General features: G+C 40.4%; 1 long non-coding RNA gene across 1 annotated transcript in view; it reads right to left on the bottom strand.

Annotated features, from left to right (window-relative positions):
- The window catches only part of LOC138851659 (uncharacterized), a 33,784-nt gene extending 14,990 nt beyond the window's left edge, over positions 1-18,794 (bottom strand). Inside the window, exons 1-3 of the long non-coding RNA XR_011391335.1 lie at positions 18,309-18,794; positions 13,021-13,157; positions 4,505-4,762 (exon numbers count right to left, since the gene is read on the bottom strand). This is a non-coding gene — a long non-coding RNA (uncharacterized lncRNA). The remainder of the gene's footprint in view (positions 1-4,504; positions 4,763-13,020; positions 13,158-18,308) is intronic.
- Positions 18,795-23,419: the final 4,625 nt, after the last annotated feature.

Raw genomic sequence — 23,419 nt, 5'->3', positions numbered from 1 at the left:
TTCTGTAGTACTGTCTGCTGCTGCTGTACCATCGTCTGCTGCTGCTGTAGCACTGTCAGCTGCTGCTGTAGCACTGTCAGCTGCTGCTGCTGCTGTTGTAGCACTGTCAGCTGCTGCTGCTGCTGCTGTAGCACTGTCAGCTGCTGCTGCTGCTGCTGTAGCACTGTCAGCTGCTGTTGCTGCTGCTGCTGTAGCACCGTTGCTGGTGTGGCTTATTGAGAATACCAGGAAACAATTAACCCCAGAGGGTTAGCCACCCAGGATAACCCAAAAAAGTCAGTGTCATCGAAGACTGTCTAACTTATTTCCATTGGGGTCCTTAATCTTGTCTCCCAGGATGCAACCCACACCAGTTGACTAACACCCAGGTGAACAGGGAAAAACGCCTGGAACTAGTGCTCATATTGGTGAATTTAAAGCCAGCAAAGGTTGGTTTGAGAGATTTAAGAATCGTAGTGGCATACACAGTGTGATAAGGCCTGTTCTGGAAGAAAATGCCAAACAGGACCTACAGTACTCAGGAGGAAAAGGCACTCCCAGGACACAGTGTCTCATCAGTCATTGCTGCATCTTCAATAAAGGTAAGTGTCATTTATTCTTCATTTAGTAGAGTAGTACATGCACAATATATACTGTGCATGTACTACTCTACTATTGTGCATGTATCCTTCTCTTTGTGTGTAGGAAAATGTATATTTCATGTGGTAAAAAATTTTTTTTCATACTTTTGGGTGTCTTGCACGGATTAATTTGATTTCCATTATTTCTTATGGGGAAAATTCATTCGCATAACGATAATTTCGCATAACAATGAGCTCTCATGAACGGATTAATATCGTTATGCGGGGGTCCACTGTATATTTTTTGCTGTCTAGTGTATGCAGTCTATAATATAGTTAGTGCAATACAAAACAAAGTTAGGTACTACTATTTTAAAACCTATTTTTTTTCTTACTGTCTACTGTATAAAGTTAATTATAACATTAGTGCAATAACTGTTAGGTGCTATTGATATACTTAGTCTTAATAGCACATTATATTTTACTATTATTATTTCACTATATGTCTATTAGGTTCTATAATCTACTGAAACAATATACACTTACACCATTATTGTTCAATCAACCCATTTTTACAGGCATTAATATTACCCTTTATTACATTTCTGCAATTCACTATCATTTAAATATTTATCAGTTAACCCCGAATGCTCAATGCTGACATCATCTCTGAACTGAACCTATATAATCTAAATCCCAGCCACCATTGAACTGAAACCAATTGCCTTTACTACAAAGAAACGGAAGCCAGTACTGTCCTAAGCAATGACAGATATATTACAATTTTGAATTACAATATTAGATCCTAAGTAAACACTATGATGACCTCCTGGCACTCTTAGATTCATTAAAGACAACCTTCTCCTGTATTATTCTTACTGAAACCTGGCTTAAGCAAGACACAATAGACATCTACACACTACCAGGATACACAGCAATCCATAACTGCAGACCAGAACAAATTGTGGGAAATATTGCCATATGTTATTCTAATGAACTATCATGTAGCAACACCATATCTTTCAATGATGAGTATGGTGAATATATATTCACAAACTTCTCTGTAAAAAAAATTAAAAACCTATAGCAATTTGGGCCATATACAGGATGCCTCATATTAATATCCCAGCCTTTAGTGATAAACTAAAAACATTGATTACAGATACACAAATAAATAAGCACCACCTACTACTAGCAGGAGACTTCAGCATCAACCTTGACCTAACAGATGACCAACCTGTTGTTGGTCATATGTTAGGTCAAGGTTAATGCTGTTAGCTCAAGGTTGACTTCATTAACAATATGAACAATACACTACTCATACCAGCAATTACAAAATCAACAAGACTGAGAGGAGTGCAACCATAATTGACCATATATGGACAAACATACTAGCCCCCCTTAGAGTGGGGATAATCATGGACAACACTACTGACCACTACACAACTTTCCTCCTAACAAACATATGTAAACAATCAATGGAATATAATAAGTTCTCCTTTCGACTCCATGATGAAGCATCAATAAGTAACTTCACTGCTGAACTAAGCTCAGTTGACTCTCTCACAGAATTTTTGATGTTGTTGGTATCAATGAATGGGTAGAGATATTTCTAAACAAAATTCAAAGATAATATAACAAACATTGTCCCATTAAAACTAAACAGATCACCAATACAATACTAAGTTGTCCATGGCTTACTAACAGCATCCTAAGATCCATCAATATGAAATTAATAACTAAACAATTTATCAAACACTATACATCAGTCCTCACCAAATTAATCAGAAATTTCAAGGAACTATAGTATTCTAATAGATTTACTGAAATGAAAGGAGACACAAAAAAGACCTGGAAAACACTCTCAGATCCTGGGCACCACAAACTGAACACAGTAATATTGTACTAAATGAAACAAGCTGAAACTCCAGCCTACTGATACAACTAACAAGTTAAATGGCTTCTCAATCACAGGATCAAATCTCACCAGTAAAATTCCAACTGACAATGACTGAGTTAATAATTATCTAGGTGGAAACTTCCCAACATCCCTCTATCTTACACCAACACAGCCCACTGAGGTTACCATAATTATTAACTCTTTAAAAAACAAATCAGAAAATGTAACCCAAGCACCACTACTACTCTATAAATGAGCGGCTCGAATCCTTTCAACCACCATTGCATTACTCTCTAACAAATTACTAGAAACCAACACTTTCTTGGCATCACTCAAGCTAGCAAGGATTACACCAGTACACGAAGGTGGTGACCCAGCAGATGTAAACAATTATACACCAATATCAAACTTGCCTTTACTTTCCAAAATCTTTGAGAAACTCATATACTAAAGCATATTTATACTCCTTCATAACATCACAAAGCATCCTTAACCCATGCCAGTTTGGCTTCAGGAGAAACAAAAGCACAAATAACACAATAATAAAAATGCTAGACCTACTTTACACAGCACTGGACTCTTTATTGACCTCAAGAAAGCTTTTGATACAGTAGATCAGAGCATCCTACTCCTCATGCTTGATCATTATGGTATAAGAGGCCATGGAACTGCATTTATCAAGTCCTACCTAACTAATAGAAAGCAATACGTCTCTGTCAATGACACAACCTCCTCAACAAGACCCCTGGACACTGGTGTACCACAAGGTAACATTCTTGGCCCCCTCCTTTTCCTTTTATACATAAATGATATTACAAACACATCACAACAACTTATGTCTATTATCTTTGCTGACGACATGACTTTTGTCATCTCCCACTCAAATCTAGCCTCGCTCAACACTATTGTTAATGAATAACTTGCAAAAATAGCAACCAGGCTGAGTGTCAGTAAACTCACACTTAATATAGACAAAACTTTTAACATTATGTTTGGGATTAGAGCAAGTGAGGTCCAACTAAACATTATGCTGAACAACACCCTTATTGCTCAACATAATGATGGAAAATTCCTGGGTCTGCACCTTGATAATAACCTGAAATTAAACACATAACAAAGTTTCTAAAACAGTTGGCATCCTCTCAAAGATACATTACTATGTACCACAAACAGCACTACTTATACTATACTAATCACTGATCTATCCATACCTCACCTATGGTATTTGTGCCCTGGGTTCCACAAAGAAAAACCGCCTAAAATCAATAATACAACATAAAGCCACAGTGCAAACAATCACACAATCCACTGCTAGACAACACAACCTCCCACTCTTCAAAGACCTATACCTACTCAATATACAAAATCAATATACAAAATATTCACTCGATCTATTGTGCAACCCACATTTACAGAACAATCAATTCTAATATAAATCCCAACCTGAAATGCTTTCTTGACAGTTGCAATAGGGCTCAGACACAACACTAGGCACAAAAACCTCTATGACACTCCGTGTGTCAGGCTGAATCTTTTCAAAAAAACAAGACGTTTCGCCCACGAGAGAGAATTGATAAAGTCCCTGGTGGGCGAAACATCTCAGTAAAATGCAATTAGCACTGTGTGTTGTTCACACAACCCCCGCATACTCTGTACATGGAAGGGCCCATGCTGCGTGAAACCGGCCACCCTAGCTTGTAAACAATGGCACACTAGGTGAAGGCAGGACAGCTGAGGCGCGCTCAGCTGGACAGACAGGCAGACACATTTGGGACGAATGCTATTAGTCGAGTTTTTCATCGTTGGTCGGGCCAAAATTTTTATGTTAAAACGCTTTGTTGGGCGATTTTTTCGTTAGATGATGCCTTCATTGGTCGGGGGTCTACTGTATCATGTCAAATCAAAATATCATTATTATAAGAAATATTTATATCTAATGATTACCTTACAAATAAATGATGAGCAAAGGCAGGTATCAAGAGCTGGAGCTCTACCTTTTCAGATATAAATGAGTGAAAATATCCAAATATAAAAATTAACTTACCATCCTCAATGGCCCTTGAGTGAAACTTTGCTGTCAGTGGAACTGAGTGCGATGTGGTCAGTGGTCCAGCAGTGGGACTGGCCAAGATGTTGCCTGTGGTCAGTGGTCCAGCAGTAGGACTGGCCAAGATGTTGCCTGTGGTCAGTGGTCCAGCAGTGGGACTGGCCAAGATGTTGCCTGTGGTCAGTGGTCCAGCAGTGGGACCAGGCAGCAAGTTGCTTGTGTTTGGTAATCAATGGGTACTGGATGTAATGCTCCCTGTGTTGGGATAAACATCTTTAATTGTACTTAATACAGACAATTATTTATTATAAATAAAGAAAGGTTAACCCTTAAACTGTCCAAATGTAGATCTACACTCGCTCGCGTGGCGCTCCGAATGTGGATCTATGTTCGATTTTACATGCTTTCTTGTGTAAAAAAAGGTAGATTTACGTTCGGAGTGCTACTCGAGTGAGCATAGATCTATGTTTGGACAGTTTAAGGGTTAATTTGCAGGTTTATGTTCCATGGGCATCATGAATTATGAATACCAAATTTTTCTCATTGCTACAACTGAAATTTTTCAGTTTCTAAATATGCTTCTCTTATTTACTGATTCTGCAGCTGTTGAATATAAATAAAGATTACACCACATACAGTGAGGTATGTTGTAACAAACAATTTACACAACAAATATTTACATAAACATTAATTCTCTCCTCTGCCTCCTGTCCTGCAAGTTCAGCAACATGAAACTAGGATAAAATACAGTATTTTTTTATTATTTTTGTACTAATTTGTTTTATTACAAGTGTTAATGGTATTCTTTATTTCTAGAGTTTAGATGCACATTTATGCATTTTTCACAATTTTATATTATATTTTTCATTGTTATGTGGTTATATTATAGCATACCTCACTGTACATAGAATACAAGTACGTACTATAAACAGAATTGTATATCAAGTACTATATACAAGTACTATATACAGTGTTTCATTTTATGGCATACTGTTAATGCAGCGATGTCAAATTATGAAAAAAATTTGCTATATGGCAAACGGTCTTTCAAATACAGAATGCCTCACCTGGTTTTTTACATTCTCTGTGACTACATCTGTTATGTCTGGGAACTTTCCAAAATTTCAAGTATTTTAAACCTTTCAGGGTTTCCGACGTACTAGTATGGCTTACACACCATGGTTATTCTTGTACTAGAATGCCTAAACTCTAGCGCCTTCAAATCTAGTGAGAGAAAGCTGGTAGGCCTACATATGAAAGAATGGGTCTATGTTGTCAGTATGCACAGTACAAAAAAATCCTGCAGCACACAGTGCACAATGAGAAAAAACAAACTCCGACCGTGTTTTAGGATTAAAAGTGACTTTGCAGTGTATTATCGTATGGTATTTATGGTGGTATTCTAGTTTTCCTGATCTCATTTTATAGAATGGAAGACATATTACAGAAACAGAGATGATTTTGATTGGTGTCTTAATGAAAAGTACCTTGAAATTGAGCTCAAAGTAGCAGAAACGTTCTATTTTTACCAAATTTCAAAAGTAAACAAATCATGTCAAGCGTCCAATACATGTCAACTGGTGAGTCTAATATTCTTTCACAAGTGCACTGATATTATTTATACCATTTTGACACCATTTCTACACTAATGCAGTAGTCTGCATAACAGTAAATCTTCTATTTTTTGTGAGAATAAAAATTCAAAATCAAAAGCAAAAGAGATGTAAGAGGCGCCTGGGGACATAACTAATGAACAGCAAAAATGTTATTTTAGTGTCAGGAATGTCTGTCTTGCTTATTCTGGACCCTATTTGGAAATTGCCATCTTCTGAAATCTGTGTGTAATTGGCAAAATTGCCAATTTCTGACCACTTTATTGCATATTTGAAATCAGTAAATGGGTGATTTCTTGTATTCCTTCGATAGAAAAGATGGAGTTCTAGTGAAATAGATATGATTTTTGTCGACTAGTACACTGAAATTGGCCAAAAGCAGAGCTCAAAGTGGGTGAAATTGCCGATGGGTCAACTTCGTTGAGACCGCTAACTTTGCGAGAGCTTAATTCCGTAACTTTTCCATCAAATTTCATACTTTTGGTGTCATTATGATCGGGAAAATATTCTCTGTCATTTCATAAGAAAATTTTTTTTTTTTCCAAAATATTATCAACCCTGAGAACGAGTTTAGGAGAGGGCCTCTCAACGTTTTAACGGGGCATATTTTATATGTACTCTGATAATTATACTTATGTGTACCTGTACAGGTATCATCCGACTTACAACCGAGATCGGTTCCGACAAACTGGTCGTAAGTCAAAATGGACGTTAGTTAAACCTTACTACTGAATATGAACATCACGGTTTTGTAATGACTTTATTTTATTGTTTTATTTTGGTATTTAATTTTTTACTTTACTTTTTATGCTGTTAGTACTGTATTTTATACTGAAAGGTTTAGGATAAACACTGTGTACAACAGACAGTTGTTTATTTCCCAAAAATTTGGCATAGAAAACACGGTCATAAGTCGAATGGTCGTATGTCGAGCAGGTCGTAAGTCGGATGGTAGGTGTACCTAAATATATTTACACACTGTGCTGGTGTGCAGGTACACATTAAAATCACTAATAATCTCTTTACTCATGATGCCAATACTACATAATAATCACTCTTGGGCACATCAAATGTCTTATTTTACATTAATATTAATCTTTTCATTAATCCATCTATGATATTTTCCTCAGAATTATATAAGAAACACGTTTCACAGCATATAAACATTATACACACTAACAGAATAAAAACTGACGTATAAGATTTGTTTACAAAGCGGCTGTGTAGGTAGTATCGGAAGAATTATGTTTTCTCTAGTCAAACACTGGGAGATAACTGTAGAAAAATATTAGTTTTGTATGCCTTCACTCTAAATATAGTAATTCACAACCCTTGTGGGTTTAGTGCTTTTTAATTATGATAATAGTAATAGTATCTTCATTCACTCTAAAAATGGTGTGTTGCATGAGATTGGGAGTGTTGCTGTTTGTTTATTCTGAACTAACTTGTGCACAAAGTAAGAGTATTTGTATTGTGAGGTAATTATTATTATTATAATAAAAAATATTGTAAGGCAAAAGTTTTACAAACTCTTACAAAAGTATGTGAATGAACTAAAAGTAGACACATATTAATACGCATTTATTTTGCCTGACCATGTGATTGCCCACTACCTGTTCAGTTTGTGTTCTTACATTGTTGGAACTCTATCTCTTTCTCTCTGTCATTTACTCTTTCGTTGACTAAATGGCTCTCATTGACGATGGCGTCTAAGCTTAGCTGTGACAAAAAGAGGCGTCGTAAGCCTCTTGCTTTAAGTGCCAAGTTAGAGGATGATGGTGTGCCATTCTGATTTTATTCAATAAATACCCTGCCACTCACCTCTCACATTAATATTAATATTTTAAGGTAAGTAATAAGTGTGTATCTTACCTTTTATTGTGTTTTAAATGCCTATTTTTATTGTTAACTTAATATAAGTTAGTGTAAACTTGTTGTCTGGCATTTATTGCATAATTTATATGTACTATGATAATAATACTTGTGGACCTATGTAGTAGCTGGGCAGAGGGACAACATTACGTTTTCTCTGGGCAGGCAGCAGAGAAAACGTGTATGAATCTGTGTTTCGTCCATCCACTCCCCCACTCCACTTTTGTTTACAATTTTTGGCATGAATTATTCATTACTTCTCCCTTCATTTATGATGGCATCTAAAGGTAGTTAGAAATGATTAAATTCAGTGAACAAGGGATGTCAATGCTAATAATATGGTTCTGGGTCACAGTGTAGGTAGCCAGTAGGTGTAGCCCAGGCGGTCTACACCTATCGGCTACCTACACTGACTTTCTACAAATAAATACTACTCACCTCTCTTCCTACATAAAGACTACACATATTTTAAGGTAAATAATGAGTGTACTGTATGTATATTTTAACTCTCTGGGCTGTTTATATGTTGTATATTAAGTATGAGATGGGAGCCAGGGCTACCTACACCTGACTTCCTACAAATAAGTACTACTCACCTCTCACCTTACATTAAGATTACAAATACTTTAAGATAAGTAATGAATGTACTGTGTATGTATTTTACTTTGTGTGTTTTTAATACCTAGTTCTATTACTAACTTAATATAATTTAGTGTAAACTTGTTGTCTGGCATTTATATGCATTTATAAATGGAAAAAATGGAGTTCTGCTTTCCGGCAATGTCTGCTTTCCAACGATAGCCTGGAACCTAACCCGCCGTATAAGTGGGGCCTTACTGTACAATTTTAATGGTGGTATTAAATATGGAGTGTAAACAAAGAGCTTCAATGCTGCTGTTCATCTCAAGTAAACATCTGTATCTGATGAACCATCTGATGAACCATCTTCCTGCCACACCATCTAAATCTGATGAACCATCTTCCTGTGTCTGCCACACCATCTAAATCTGATAAACCATCTACCTGTCTAAATCTGCCATCTACCTGTGTCTGCTATCTACAACTGATGAACCATCTACCTGTGTCTGCCACAACATCTAAATCTGATGAACCATCTTCCTGTGTCTGCCACACCATCTAAATCTGATAAACCATCTACCTGTGTCTGCCACACCATCTAAATCTGATAAACCATCTACTTGTGTCTGCCACACCATCTAAATCTGATGAACCATCTTCCTGTGTCTGCCACACCATCTAAATCTGATAAACCATCTACCTGTGTCTGCCACACCATCTATACCTGATGAACCATCTTCCTGTGTCTGCCACACCATCTAAATCTGATAAACCATCTACCTGTGTCTGCCACACCATCTATACCTGATGAACCATCTTCCTGTGTCTGCCACACCATCTACAACTGATGAACCATCTACCTGTGTCTGCCACACCATCTACAACTGATGAACCATCTACCTGTGTCTGCCACACCATCTACAACTGATGAACCATCTACCTGTGTCTGCCACACCATCTACTGTGATGAACCATCTACCTGTGTCTGCCACACCACACCATCTACATCTACCAGTGTCTGCCACACCATCTACAACTGATGAACCATCTACCTGTGTCTGATGAACCACACCATCTACTACAACTGATGAACCATCTACCTGTGTCTGCCACTGATGAACCATCTACCGGTGTCTGCCACACCATCTACAACTGATCTACCTGTCTATACCTGATGAACCATCTACCTGTGTCTGCCACACCATCTACAACTGATGAACCATCTACCTGTGTCTGCCACACCATCTACAACTGATGAACCACACCATCTACAACTGATGAACCATCTACCTGTGTCTGCCACACCATCTATACCTGATGACTGATGAACCATCTACAACTGATGAACCATCTACCTGTGTGTCTGCCACACCATCTACAACTGATGAACCATCTACCGGTGTCTGCCACACCATCTATACCTGATGAACCATCTACCGGTGTCTGCCACACCATCTATACCTGATGAACCATCTACCGGTGTCTGCCACACCATCTACAACTGATGAACCATCTACCGGTGTCTGCCACACCATCTACAACTGATGAACCATCTACCTGTGTCTGCCACACCATCTATACCTGATGAACCATCTACCAGTGTCTGCCACACCATCTACATTGTTACTGTAAAGTTCCTCTGAGTCACAATAAATTATTCTACATCACCACTAAACCACACACCAATACTTTACTTTACTGTACATCTGTTACTTCATTTATCCACCGGAAAAAATAATAAAATTATCGTACTGTACTCTACTGCATTGTACTGTGCTAGTACATGTACTGTGCTAGTACATGTACTGTGCTAGTACATGTACTGTGCTAGTACATGTACTGTGCTAGTACATGTACTGTGCTAGTACATGTACTGTGCTAGTACATGTACTGTGCTAGTACATGTACTGTGCTAGTACATGTACTGTGCTAGTACATGTACTGTGCTAGTACATGTACTGTGCTAGTACATGTACTGTGCTAGTACATGTACTGTGCTAGTACATGTACTGTGCTAGTACATGTACTGTGCTAGTACATGTACTGTGCTAGTACATGTACTGTGCTAGTACATGTAGACTTATCACTGTCCACACTCCCATAATTAATAATGCTCTCAGTGTCCATTTTTTTTTTAAAGGAAAAAAATCTTCCGAAATGGAAGATAATTTTTACTGAAGGTAATGACTTGAAAAGTATGAAATTTGATGGAAAACTTAGAGTTTTACACAGATGCAAAGTTTGTGAACCTGGTACAATTTGCACATTAGCAATTCACCCAACTTGAGTTCTAGTTTAAGACAATTCCACTCTTCCATTCAACCAAATTCAATATTACTAGTAAGTTTACTCAGGTATACACAAATAGTTACATAGATTATCATACATAGCAGTATATGTGTAGGGAACCTGGGATGACCCAAAAAAGTCAGTGTTTGAGCACAAAGAACTGCCATTCAACTATTACAACTACACTATAAAGTCCACAGAAATCGGTAATCTGGCCAAGTTTACACAAAAATAAAAAATGACAATTTATAAACACAGTCCAAAATATTCAATGTAGATATTCTTGGCACTAAAACAAAATTTTCCCTGTTCATTATTCACATTCCCAGCACCATTCTTTATTAAACTTGCTTTCCATGTTAAATTCATAATCACAAAAAATAAAGATTTACTCTATTTCTTGGATAACAAAATATAACCAGGAATTATTGGTCACGGTTTATGGCATCCCAATAATTGAATCTGAACTATTATTAAAAACCCATAAAACAGAGCAGGGGGTTAGGGGGACCTTACCAGTCCTCAGAAAAATTGACAAAAATAGAATATTTTTGTCAATTTCAAGCTACTTCTAGTCCTGAAAACAACCTAGAAAGCTAGCATAGACATGACGAACTCTAGCTTAAGTCCCCTTAAAGCCGTCAACATGACTCATGAAATCATAATGACATGATTGCAAACATACCATACAACAGGCAGGTTTAGAACCTGCACCATACTAGCTGGAGATTTGTCTGTAAAAGCTTGCATTTGTAGTCACAGTGGTGCCTATGCTAACCTTCCTATGGTGTATAAATATACCTAATTGGATGACTCTTGTTGTCACTTGCTGGTCCAGTGGCTAATGCATTGGTGTGGAGTTTTATGACTCTCTGATCACGGGTTCTTAACCCGCCCATGGTATGGTTTCTTTGCAATTGTGTCATTGCGATTTTGTGAGTCTCACCTTGTACTCTGTTGCCAACTTCCCTCTAATCCTCACCTTGTACTCTCTTGCCAACTTCCCTCTAATCCTCTCTGTTGCCACCTTGTAATTCTGTAACCTGTTGCCAACTTCCCTCTAATCCTCACCTTGTACTCATTTAAGATCTTCCTATAATAATAAAAGTGAATCATTCTTCTCTATCCCATCACATCTACAATAGGAAGTGCACCATAGAAACTAGCAGGGAAAACTTACTGGATACTTAACAAAACTATTAAAAACTGTAAGAATTTCACACCTCAAGAAACCAAGGAAACTGTTGTCCAGACTTGTTTGTATCAGCATGAACAAGAAATAAGATCACTCTGATCACTCACATCCCCATAGAACAGACTGCAATTTCTCGAGACTAATATTTTGCCAAAAAAAAAAAAGGTTCAATTTCTTCTCTTTCAATTTAGTATTCTCTCAAAAACAGAGCATAGCATTGTGATCACCCCGTTGTGATCAGTATTTCAACTTTAACCTTGTTCTAGCCAAGGACTCTCAAGTAACAGCTATAACTAAACAAACTATAACCAGCAATAACTAAACCAACAAGAAACAACAAGAGAAGTGTAACCTCAACTGACCATATCTGGACTAACATAATAGCTCCCCTCGAAGCAGGGATAATCACAGACACTGCTACTAATCACTACCCCACCTTCCCCATAACCAACATATATATCTACCACTTGAAACTAATATGATCTCGTTTTGTTTCCATGATGAGACATCATTAATAACTTTACTGCAGCAGTAAGTTACATTAACTGGCACACACATACATTACTGGTGACAGGAGCACTGGTGATTCTTCTCCCCCCCAAAAAAAAAAAAAAATACAAAGCCTTTACAGTAGACATTACCCTACTAAAATTAAGCAGATCACAGTAAAGACTGGGTAACCCCTGGGTAATAAATAGTATCCTCAAGTCCATTCATAAAAATATAACTATGAAAAACAGTACGAATTGGGCTTAATAACTAAAGAACAAACCAAACACTATGCATCAGTATTACCAAACTAATAAGGAAGTCTAAACAGCTCTATTGTGCTAGAAGGTTAATGAAATGAGAAGTGATGTGAAGAACATCTAGAACACACTTCCACAAATCCTCTGTTCTGGAAAAAACACCAAAACCAGAGATACTGGCCTAACCAAACTCAATGAACCATACATATATCTAACCTTCTGAAACAGTCAATATATTAGATGATTTCTTCTCTACCAGTCTTCGAGCAGGTGACTACCTTGTTGGAAGTTTTCTGAACTCCCTCTACCTTATTCCAGCTGATCCATCTGAGGTATCTTTGATAATAAACTCACTGAAAAATAAATAAGGAATCTTAGCACAAATACTACCGCTACTGATCAAAATAACAGCTAATGTGCTTTCATCCACCATTGCAACAGTGGTCAACAAATCATCAGAAACTTACACAATCCCAGTAATACTTAAAACATGGGTTACCTCAACACACAAAGGAGGAGACCCACCCAACATAAATAATTACAAACCTACATCTAACCTGCTATTGTTATTCAAAATCTTCGAAAAATTAATCCAAAAGTAATTATACTCTTTACTATCATCATGCAACATACTCAACCCCTGCCAATTGGGATTCAAACCAAGTAAAAGCACAAACCATGCAATTATAAAAATGCTAGACATCATAATGCAGTGCTTGAGAACAATGAATATCCACTGGGCCTCTTTGATTGATTGGGGTCCTTTTACCTTATTATTATAATATAAAGGTTATAATATCTTATTATTATTCTATAATGGAGTTAACATCTTATTATCATACTAAAAAGACTATCTACAATACGAGGGTCATTACTAGGAATAAGGTAAAATTACATGTGTGTTAGCTAAAAAATAAAAACTCATTCCCCTCCCTTTCTGTAGCTATTTTTATCAGACACCTTTTGGCACTCTTCTTGAACTGGTTCATGCTATGACTGGCTTTGACATGTGCGGGTAGTCTGTTCCATTCCTTTATTGCTGTACAATAAAAGGTGCTTGAAGCCTGGCCACTAACTGTGGGTACTACAAAGTTGTGTTCTCTCCCCCTAGTACTATGATTGTTCTCTCCCCCTAGTACTATGATTGTTCTCTTCCCCTAGTACTATGATTGTTCTCTCCCCCTAGTACTATGATTGTTCTCTCCCCCTAGTACTATGATTGTTCTCTCCCCCTAGTACTATGATTGTTCTCTTCCCCTAGTACTATGATTGTTCTCTCCCCCTAGTACTATGATTGTTCTCTCCCCCTAGTACTATGATTGTTCTCTCCCCCTAGTACTATGATTGTTCTCTAGTACTATGATTGTTCCCCCCCTAGTACTATGATTGTTCTCTCCCTCTAGTACTATGATTGTTCTCTCCCCCTACTATGATTGTTCTCTCCCCCTAGTACTATGATTGTTCTCTTCCCCTAGTACTATGATTGTTCTCTCCCCCTAGTACTATGATTGTTCTCTCCCTCTAGTACTATGATTGTTCTCTCCCCCTAGTACTATGATTGTTCTCCCCTAGTACTATGATTGTTCTCTCCCCCTAGTACTATGATTGTTCTCTCCCCCTAGTACTATGATTGTTCTCTCCACCTAGTACTCTGATTGTTCTCTTCCCCTAGTACTATGATTGTTCTCTCCCCCTAGTACTATGATTGTTCTCTCCCCCTAGTACTATGATTGTTCTTTCCCCCTAGTACTATGATTGTTCTCTCCCCCTAGTACTATGATTGCTTTGGTTCCCAACCTTGACGAAACTGACAGCAATTATTATTATAATCAAGGGGGAAGCGCTAAACCCGGAGGATTATACAGAAACTGACAGCAAGATATTCTAGACACTGTTTGTGAGCAATTTTATAAACATGATTTAGCTTCAGTTGTTTTACTCTGTCTTCAACATTCAACATATCCAACTGTTGTAATTCATCCTGGCCTACATGTTCTCTTGGTCCAAGGTCCAGGATGAATCTTACTATCTCTCTGAAGTGCTCCATCCCTCTGAAGTGTTCCATCCCTCTGAAGTGTTCCATCCCTCTGAAGTGTTCCATCCCTCTGAAGTGTTCCATCCCTCTGAAGTGTTCCATCCCTCTGAAGTGCTCCATCCCTCTGAAGTGTTCCATCCCTCTGAAGTGTTCCATCCCTCTGAAGTGCTCCATCCCTCTGAAGTGCTCCATCCCTCTGAAGTGCTCCATCCCTCTGAAGTGCTCCATCCCTCTGAAGTGCTCCATCCCTCTGAAGTGCTCCATCCCTCTGAAGTGCTCCATCCCTCTGAAGTGCTCCATCCCTCTGAAGTGCTCCATCCCTCTGAAGTGCTCCATCCCTCTGAAGTGCTCCATCCCTCTGAAGTGCTCCATCCCTCTGAAGTGCTCCATCCCTCTGAAGTGTTCCATCCCTCTGAAGTGCTCCATCCCTCTGAAGTGTTCCATCCCTCTGAAGTGCTCCATCCCTCTGAAGTGCTCCATCCCTCTGAACACATCCATCCCTCTGAAGTGCTCCATCCCTCTGAAGTGCTCCATCCCTCTGAAGTGTTCCATCCCTCTGAAGTGCTCCATCCCTCTGAAGTGCTCCATCCCTCTGAAGTGCTCCATCCCTCTGAAGTGCTCCATCCCTCTGAAGTGCTCCATCCCTCTGAAGTGCTCCATCCCTCTGAAGTGCTCCATCCCTCTGAAGTGCTCCATCCCTCTGAAGTGCCATCCCTCTGAAGTGCTCCCCCTCTGAAGTGCTCCATCCCTCTGAAGTGTTCCATCCCTCTGAAGTGCTCCATCCCTCTGAAGTGCTCCATCCCTCTGAAGTGCTCCATCCCTCTGAAGTGCTCCATCCCTCTGAAGTGCTCCATCCCTCTGAAGTGCTCCATCCCTCTGAAGTGCTCCATCCCTCTGAAGTGCTCCATCCCTCTGAAGTGCTCCATCCCTCTGAAGTGCTCCATCCCTCTGAAGTGCTCCATCCCTCTGAAGTGCTCCATCCCTCTGAAGTGCTCCATCCCTCTGAAGTGCTCCATCCCTCTGAAGTGCTCCATCCCTCTGAAGTGCTCCATCCCTCTGAAGTGCTCCATCCCTCTGAAGTGCTCCATCCCTCTGAAGTGCTCCATCCCTCTGAAGTGCTCCATCCCTCTGAAGTGCTCCATCCCTCTGAAGTGCTCCATCCCTCTGAAGTGCTCCATCCCTCTGAAGTGCTCCATCCCTCTGAAGTGCTCCATCCCTCTGAAGTGCTCCATCCCTCTGAAGTGCTCCATCCCTCTGAAGTGCTCCATCCCTCTGAAGTGCTCCATCCCTCTGAAGTGCTCCATCCCTCTGAAGTGCTCCATCCCTCTGAAGTGCTCCATCCCTCTGAAGTGCTCCATCCCTCTGAAGTGCTCCATCCCTCTGAAGTGCTCCATCCCTCTGAAGTGCTCCATCCCTCTGAAGTGCTCCATCCCTCTGAAGTGCTCCATCCCTCTGAAGTGCTCCATCCCTCTGAAGTGCTCCATCCCTCTGAAGTGCTCCATCCCTCTGAAGTGCTCCATCCCTCTGAAGTGCTCCATCCCTCTGAAGTGCTCCATCCCTCTGAAGTGCTCCATCCCTCTGAAGTGCTCCATCCCTCTGAAGTGCTCCATCCCTCTGAAGTGTTCCATCCCTCTGAAGTGCTCCATCCCTCTGAAGTGCTCCATCCCTCTGAAGTGTTCCATCCCTCTGAAGTGCTCCATCCCTCTGAAGTGCTCCATCCCTCTGAAGTGCTCCATCCCTCTGAAGTGCTCCATCCCTCTCCATCCCTCTGAAGTGCTCCATCCCTCTGAAGTGTTCCATCCCTCTGAAGTGCTCCATCCCTCTGAAGTGCTCCATCCCTCTGAAGTGCTCCATCCCTCTGAAGTGCTCCATCCCTCTGAAGTGCTCCATCCCTCTGAAGTGCTCCATCCTGACTGACTTTGGCCAGTTACTGGGTTGTGAAGGACCTGCCTAGTATGGGCCAACAGACCTACTGCAGTGTTCCTTCTTTCTTATGTAAATAAGTCAGTGAGTGTTATGTGTTATCCTGGGTAATGTACACATATGTTGCTATGTATGATAATGTAAGTGTATATATGTGTACCTGAATAAAAACTTACTACGAAGTGTTAAGTGCTATTATAACACAAATTCAATAACACACTTATAAAATAGTAAATAAAACCAGACTTAAATCTTACAAATCTGAGAGAACAATAAACCTAACACCTCAGTCACTCTCAAGTGTCCGTCTAATACCTGTCCAACACTCCGTCTAATACCTGTCCAACACTCCGTCTAATACCTGTCCAACACTCCGTCTAATACCTGTCCAACACTCCGTCTAATACCTGTCCAACACTCCGTCTAATACCTGTCCAACACTCCGTCTAATACCTGTCCAACACTCCGTCTAATACCTGTCCAACACTCCGTCTAATACCTGTCCAACACTCCGTCTAATACCTGTCCAACACTCCGTCTAATACCTGTCCAACTGTCCGTCTAATACCTGTCCAACACTCCGTCTAATACCTGTCCAACACTCCGTCTAATACCTGTCCAACACTCCGTCTAATACCTGTCCAACACTCCGTCTAATACCTGTCCAACACTCCGTCTAATACCTGTCCAACACTCCGTCTAATACCTGTCCAACACTCCGTCTAATACCTGTCCAACACTCCGTCTAATACCTGTCCAACACTCCGTCTAATACCTGTCCAACACTCCGTCTAATACCTGTCCAACACTCCGTCTAATACCTGTCCAACACTCCGTCTAATACCTGTCCAACACTCCGTCTAATACCTGTCCAACACTCCGTCTAATACGTCCAACACTCCGTCTAATACCTGTCCAACACTCCGTCTAATACCTGTCCAACACTCCGTCTAATACCTGTCCAACACTCCGTCTAATACCTGTCCAACACTCCGTCTAATACCTGTCCAACACTCCGTCTAATACCTGTCCAACACTCCGTCTAATACCTGTCCAATACTCCGTCTAATACCTGTCCAACACTCCGTCTATCTGTCCAACACTCCGTCTAATACCTGTCCAACACTCCGTCTAATACCTGTCCAACACCGTCTAATACCTGTCCAACACTCCGTCTAATACCTGTCCAACACTCCGTCTAATACCTGTCCAACACTCCGTCTAATACCTGTCCAACACTCCGTCTAATACCTGTCCAACACTCCGTCTAATACCTGTCCAACACTCCGTCTAATACCTGTCCAACACTCCGTCTAATACCTGTCCAACACTCCGTCTAATACCTGTCCAACACTCCGTCTAATACCTGTCCAACACTCCGTCTAATACCTGTCCAACACTCCGTCTAATACCTGTCCAACACTCCGTCTAATACGTCCAACACTCTGTCTAATACCTGTCCAACACTCCGTCTAACACCTGTCCAACACACCGTCTAATACGTCCAACACTTCGTTTAATACCTGTCCAACACACCGTCTAATACCTGTCCAACACTCCGTCTAATTCCTGTGCAGTTCCAACTTGTTGTTGTTGTTGTTGGGTTGTTAAGGGCGACTCTCAGTTACACTTTATCCAGCTCAACTTCCCGATGAAGATAAACAGTTTAAAATAGACACAAACTCATAATACTTCAGTGTTTTATTGACAATATTTCTGGCACACAGTGAGTGTTATCTAGTAACAACAAAGATCTACCTGAGCAGAGGCTACTTGGTTATATATAACGAGAATAGTGACGGAATGGGCAAGTAGGTTTGTTGCTGTGTAGGATAATGATGAAGTTACTGACAAGGGGTTGAGCTATGTTGTAAAAGTCGTTGTTGGGGTTGAAATTGTTGGATATAAAGAAAAAAGATGATTCTAAGATCTTGTGTCTCTAAGTGTCTTCTTCCCTGGCAATGAATCTTGCGTCTTTGTAGTTGATTGAGTGGTTGTTTAAGTTTCGGTGTAAAGCACAGGCATTCTTCAAGTCTTCCTTTCTGCTGTGGTATTGCTGTTCTGAAATAATTAGTAAGTAAGTTTATTCAGGTATACACAAATAAAGTTACATAGATTATCATACATAGCAGCATATGTGTAAAGTACCTGGGATAACCTAAAAAAGTCAGAGTGACTTATTTCCATTTGGGTCCTTTTACCTTATTGCTATAATATAATGGTGATAATATCTTATTATTACACTTTAAAGGAGATATACTAGGAATAAGGGAAGACTACATGTGTCTTAGCTAAAAAAAATCATTCTCCTTCCTTTCTGTAGCTATATTCATTAGACATCTTTTGGCTCTCTTCTTGAACTGGTTCATACTATGACTGGCTTTGATATAAGCGGGCAATCTGTTCCATTCACTTATTGATGTACAATAAAAGGTGTTTGAAGCCCGACCACTAACTGTGGGTACTACAAAATTGTGCTCTGTCCCTTAGTACTATGATTGCTTTGGTTCCAAGCATTTACAAAATTGGCAGCAAGATATTCTGGACATTGTTTGTGAGCAATTTTATAAATTTGGTTTAACTTCAATTTTTACTCTGTCTTCAACATTCAGCATATCCAGTTGTTGTAATTCATCCTGGCCTACATGTTCTCTTGGATCCAGCCCCAGGATGAATCTTACCATTTTGTTCTGGGTGATTTGCAGTCTATCTTTCAGTTTTATTGTCAAGGCAGAGTACCATGAAGAGCAAGCATAGTCCATTTGACATTGTGTAAGGACTAGCATAAGGTCCTGCGAGCCTCGGTAGGTAGACACTGTGCTTGTCTGTAGAGGAACTTCAGTCTGGCATTCACTTTCTTTACTACACTGTTCTTTATCAATTCTCCTGACATGCATGGATTCCAGATATCTTACTGAGGAAACTGAAGTGATGGGTTCCCCATTACACTGGTCATTAAAATTATTTACCCTTCTCAGTTTATGTTTCGTGCCAAAGAGAATGGCTTCAGTTTTTTCGAGGTATAACGATAATTTGTTATCTACTAACCATTTGCTGCAGGACTCCAGTTCCTGTCTTAGCTATATATTGTGGGTCTTTACCTGACACTAGCAGAGCACTATCATCTGCATACAGTTGGAGTTTGCACTTAACACTCATGGATGTGTCATTAACACAACAAAGGAATAATAAGGGACTCAGAATACTACTTTGGGGAACTCCACATGTTATCGGCATAGGTTCTGATTCCGTTTTGTTGCTTTTGACATTTTGTCTACTGTTGCTGAGATAGGACTTAAACCAGTCTGCTGAACCTATGCCTATAGCTTGAAGTTTCTTACATAATATGTTGTGGTTGACAGCATTGAAGGTCTTTTGCAAGTCTAAGGTTACCATTCCTATGAGGTTCCCCATTGACATTTCAGTTCTCATGTAATCCATCAGATTAATTAGGGAGGTGTCGGTTGAGTAAGATCTTCTTAAGCCTGACTGGTAATTATGGAGAATGTTGTTGTTATTAAGGTGCAGTAAAGGTCGAGAACAAAAACCTAGTCATTGTGATAGTCTACAAGCCTCCGGATGCAACATCCCAGCAATTCCAGGAACAGCTGTTAAAAATTGACCACTGTCTGGAAAACCTTCCAGCTCCTGCACCCAACATCTTGCTCCTGGGGGATTTCAACTTAAGGCACCTAAAATGGAGGAATATAGCAAATAATATTGTTGCAGTAATAACACCAGGAGGCAGCTCTGATGAAAACTCACACTCACGCGAGCTTTTAAATCTCTGCACAAAATTCAATTTAAACCAGCAAATAATAGAGCCTACTAGACTGGAGAATACACTAGACCTCATCTTCACTAACAATGATGATCTGATAAGAAATATCACCATATCAAAAACAATATACTCAGATCACAACATAATTGAGGTTCAGTCATGTATGCGCGGAGCCCCAGACCGACATAATGAGATTAGTCACGAGGGAGCATTCACCAAATTCAACTTCAATAACAAAAACATAAAGTGGGACCAAGTAAACCAAGTCCTAACCGATATAAGCTGGGAAGATATACTAAGCAACACAGACCCCAACTTATGCCTAGAACAGATTAACTCGGTGGCACTCGATGTATGCACAAGGCTTATTCCTCTAAGAAAAAGGAGGAGTAGATGTAAAACAGAAAGAGACAGGTGCTCCCTTTACAGGCGACGGAAAAGAATAACAGAGCGGCTAAAAGAGGTCAATATATCTGAAATGCGTAGGGAGACACTGGTCAGAGAAATAGCAAGCATCGAACTTAAGCTAAAAGAATCCTTTAGGAGTCAGGAATCACGGGAAGAACTAAAAGCCATAAATGAAATCGAAAGAAACCCAAAGTATTTCTTCTCCTATGCCAAATCAAAATCGAGAACAACGTCCAGTATTGGGCCCCTACTTAAACAAGATGGGTCCTACACAGATGACAGCAAGGAAATGAGTGAGCTACTCAAGTCCCAATATGACTCAGTTTTTAGCAAGCCGCTAACCAGACTGAGAGTCGAAGATCAAAATGAATTTTTTATGAGAGAGCCACAAAATTTGATTAACACAAGCCTATCCGATGTTATCCTGACGCCAAATGACTTCGAACAGGCGATAAATGACATGCCCATGCACTCTTCCCCAGGGCCAGACTCATGGAACTCTGTGTTCATCAAGAACTGCAAGAAGCCCCTATCACGAGCCTTTTCCATCCTATGGAGAGGGAGCATGGACACGGGGGTCGTCCCACAGTTACTAAAAACAACAGCCATAGCCCCACTCCACAAAGGGGGCAATAAAGCAACAGCAAAGAACTACAGACCAATAGCACTAACATCCCATATCATAAAAATCTTTGAAAGGGTCCTAAGAAGCAAGATCACCACGCATCTAGAAACCCATCAGTTACACAACCCAGGGCAACATGGGTTTAGAACAGGTCGCTCCTGTCTGTCTCAACTATTGGACCACTACGACAAGGTCCTAAATGCACTAGAAGACAAAAAGAATGCAGATGTAATATATACAGACTTTGCAAAAGCCTTCGACAAGTGTGACCATGGCGTAATAGCGCACAAAATGCGTGCTAAAGGAATAACAGGAAAAGTCACTAACAGAACACAGAGAGTAGTCGTCAACAGAGTAAAGTCCGAGGCAGCTACGGTGAAAAGCTCTGTTCCACAAGGCACAGTACTCGCTCCCATCTTGTTCCTCATCCTTATATCCGACATAGACAAGGATGTCAGCCACAGCACCGTGTCTTCCTTTGCAGATGACACCCGAATCTGCATGACAGTGTCTTCCATTGCAGACACTGCAAAGCTCCAGGCAGACATCAACCAAATCTTTCAGTGGGCTGCAGAAAACAATATGAAGTTCAACGATGAGAAATTTCAATTACTCAGATATGGTAAACATGAGGAAATTAAATCTTCATCAGAGTACAAAACAAATTCTGGCCACAAAATAGAGCGAAACACCAACGTCAAAGACCTGGGAGTGATCATGTCGGAGGATCTCACCTTCAAGGACCATAACATTGTATCAATCGCATCTGCTAGAAAATGACAGGATGGATAATGAGAACCTTCAAAACTAGGGAGGCCAAGCCCATGATGACACTCTTCAGGTCACTTGTTCTATCTATGCTGGAATATTGCTGCACACTAACAGCACCTTTCAAGGCAGGTGAAATTGCCGACCTAGAAAATGTACAGAGAACTTTCACGGCGCGCATAACGGAGATAAAACACCTCAATTATTGGGAGCGCTTGAGGTTCCTAAACCTGTATTCCCTGGAACGCAGGAGGGAGAGATACATGATTATATACTCCTGGAAAATCCTAGAGGGACTAGTACCGAACTTGCACACGAAAATCACTCATTACGAAAGCAAAAGACTTGGCAGACGATGCACCATCCCCCCAATGAAAAGCAGGGGTGTCACTAGCACGTTAAGAGACCATACAATAAGTGTCAGGGGCCCGAGACTGTTCAACTGCCTCCCAGCACACATAAGGGGGATTACCAACAGACCCCTGGCAGTCTTCAAGCTGGCACTGGACAAGCACCTAAAGTCAGTTCCGGATCAGCCGGGCTGTGGCTCGTATGTTGGTTTGCGTGCAGCCAGCAGCAACAGCCTGGTTGATCAGGCTCTGGTCCACCAGGAGGCCTGGTCTCAGACCGGGCCGCGGGGGCGTTGACCCCCGGAACTCTCTCCAGGTAAACTCCAGGTCTGGTCACAGACCGGGCCGCGGGGGCGTTGACCCCCGAAACTCTCTCCAGGTAAACTCCAGGTACATAATTGGTCCAGGGACTGGACTCCAAAGTTTTGATAGCTGAGCAAGTTACAGAGGTAATGAATTCACAATTTACAAAGGTAATGAACTCACAATTTACAAAGGTAATGAACTCCAGGTAGTTCTAGTCACAATCATGACAAGTTACAAAGGTATTTACAGATTACAGAGGTACGTAATGGGTCCAGGGACTGGGCTCCCAAAGTTGTGATGGCTGAAATAGGTACAAGGTAATGAATTCACAAGTTACAAAGGTAATGAATCCTGTAAGAATGGTTACTTACGTTTATACATGGCTACAATCATGAACAAATTATAGTGTAATGAGCAAT

Source organism: Cherax quadricarinatus, unplaced genomic scaffold (assembly GCF_038502225.1).
Source record: "Cherax quadricarinatus isolate ZL_2023a unplaced genomic scaffold, ASM3850222v1 Contig1448, whole genome shotgun sequence".
In the NCBI taxonomy this organism is placed as follows: domain Eukaryota; kingdom Metazoa; phylum Arthropoda; class Malacostraca; order Decapoda; family Parastacidae; genus Cherax; species Cherax quadricarinatus.
The sequence above is the reverse complement of the archived record's forward strand: the minus strand, read 5'-3'. Positions and strand labels throughout refer to the sequence as shown.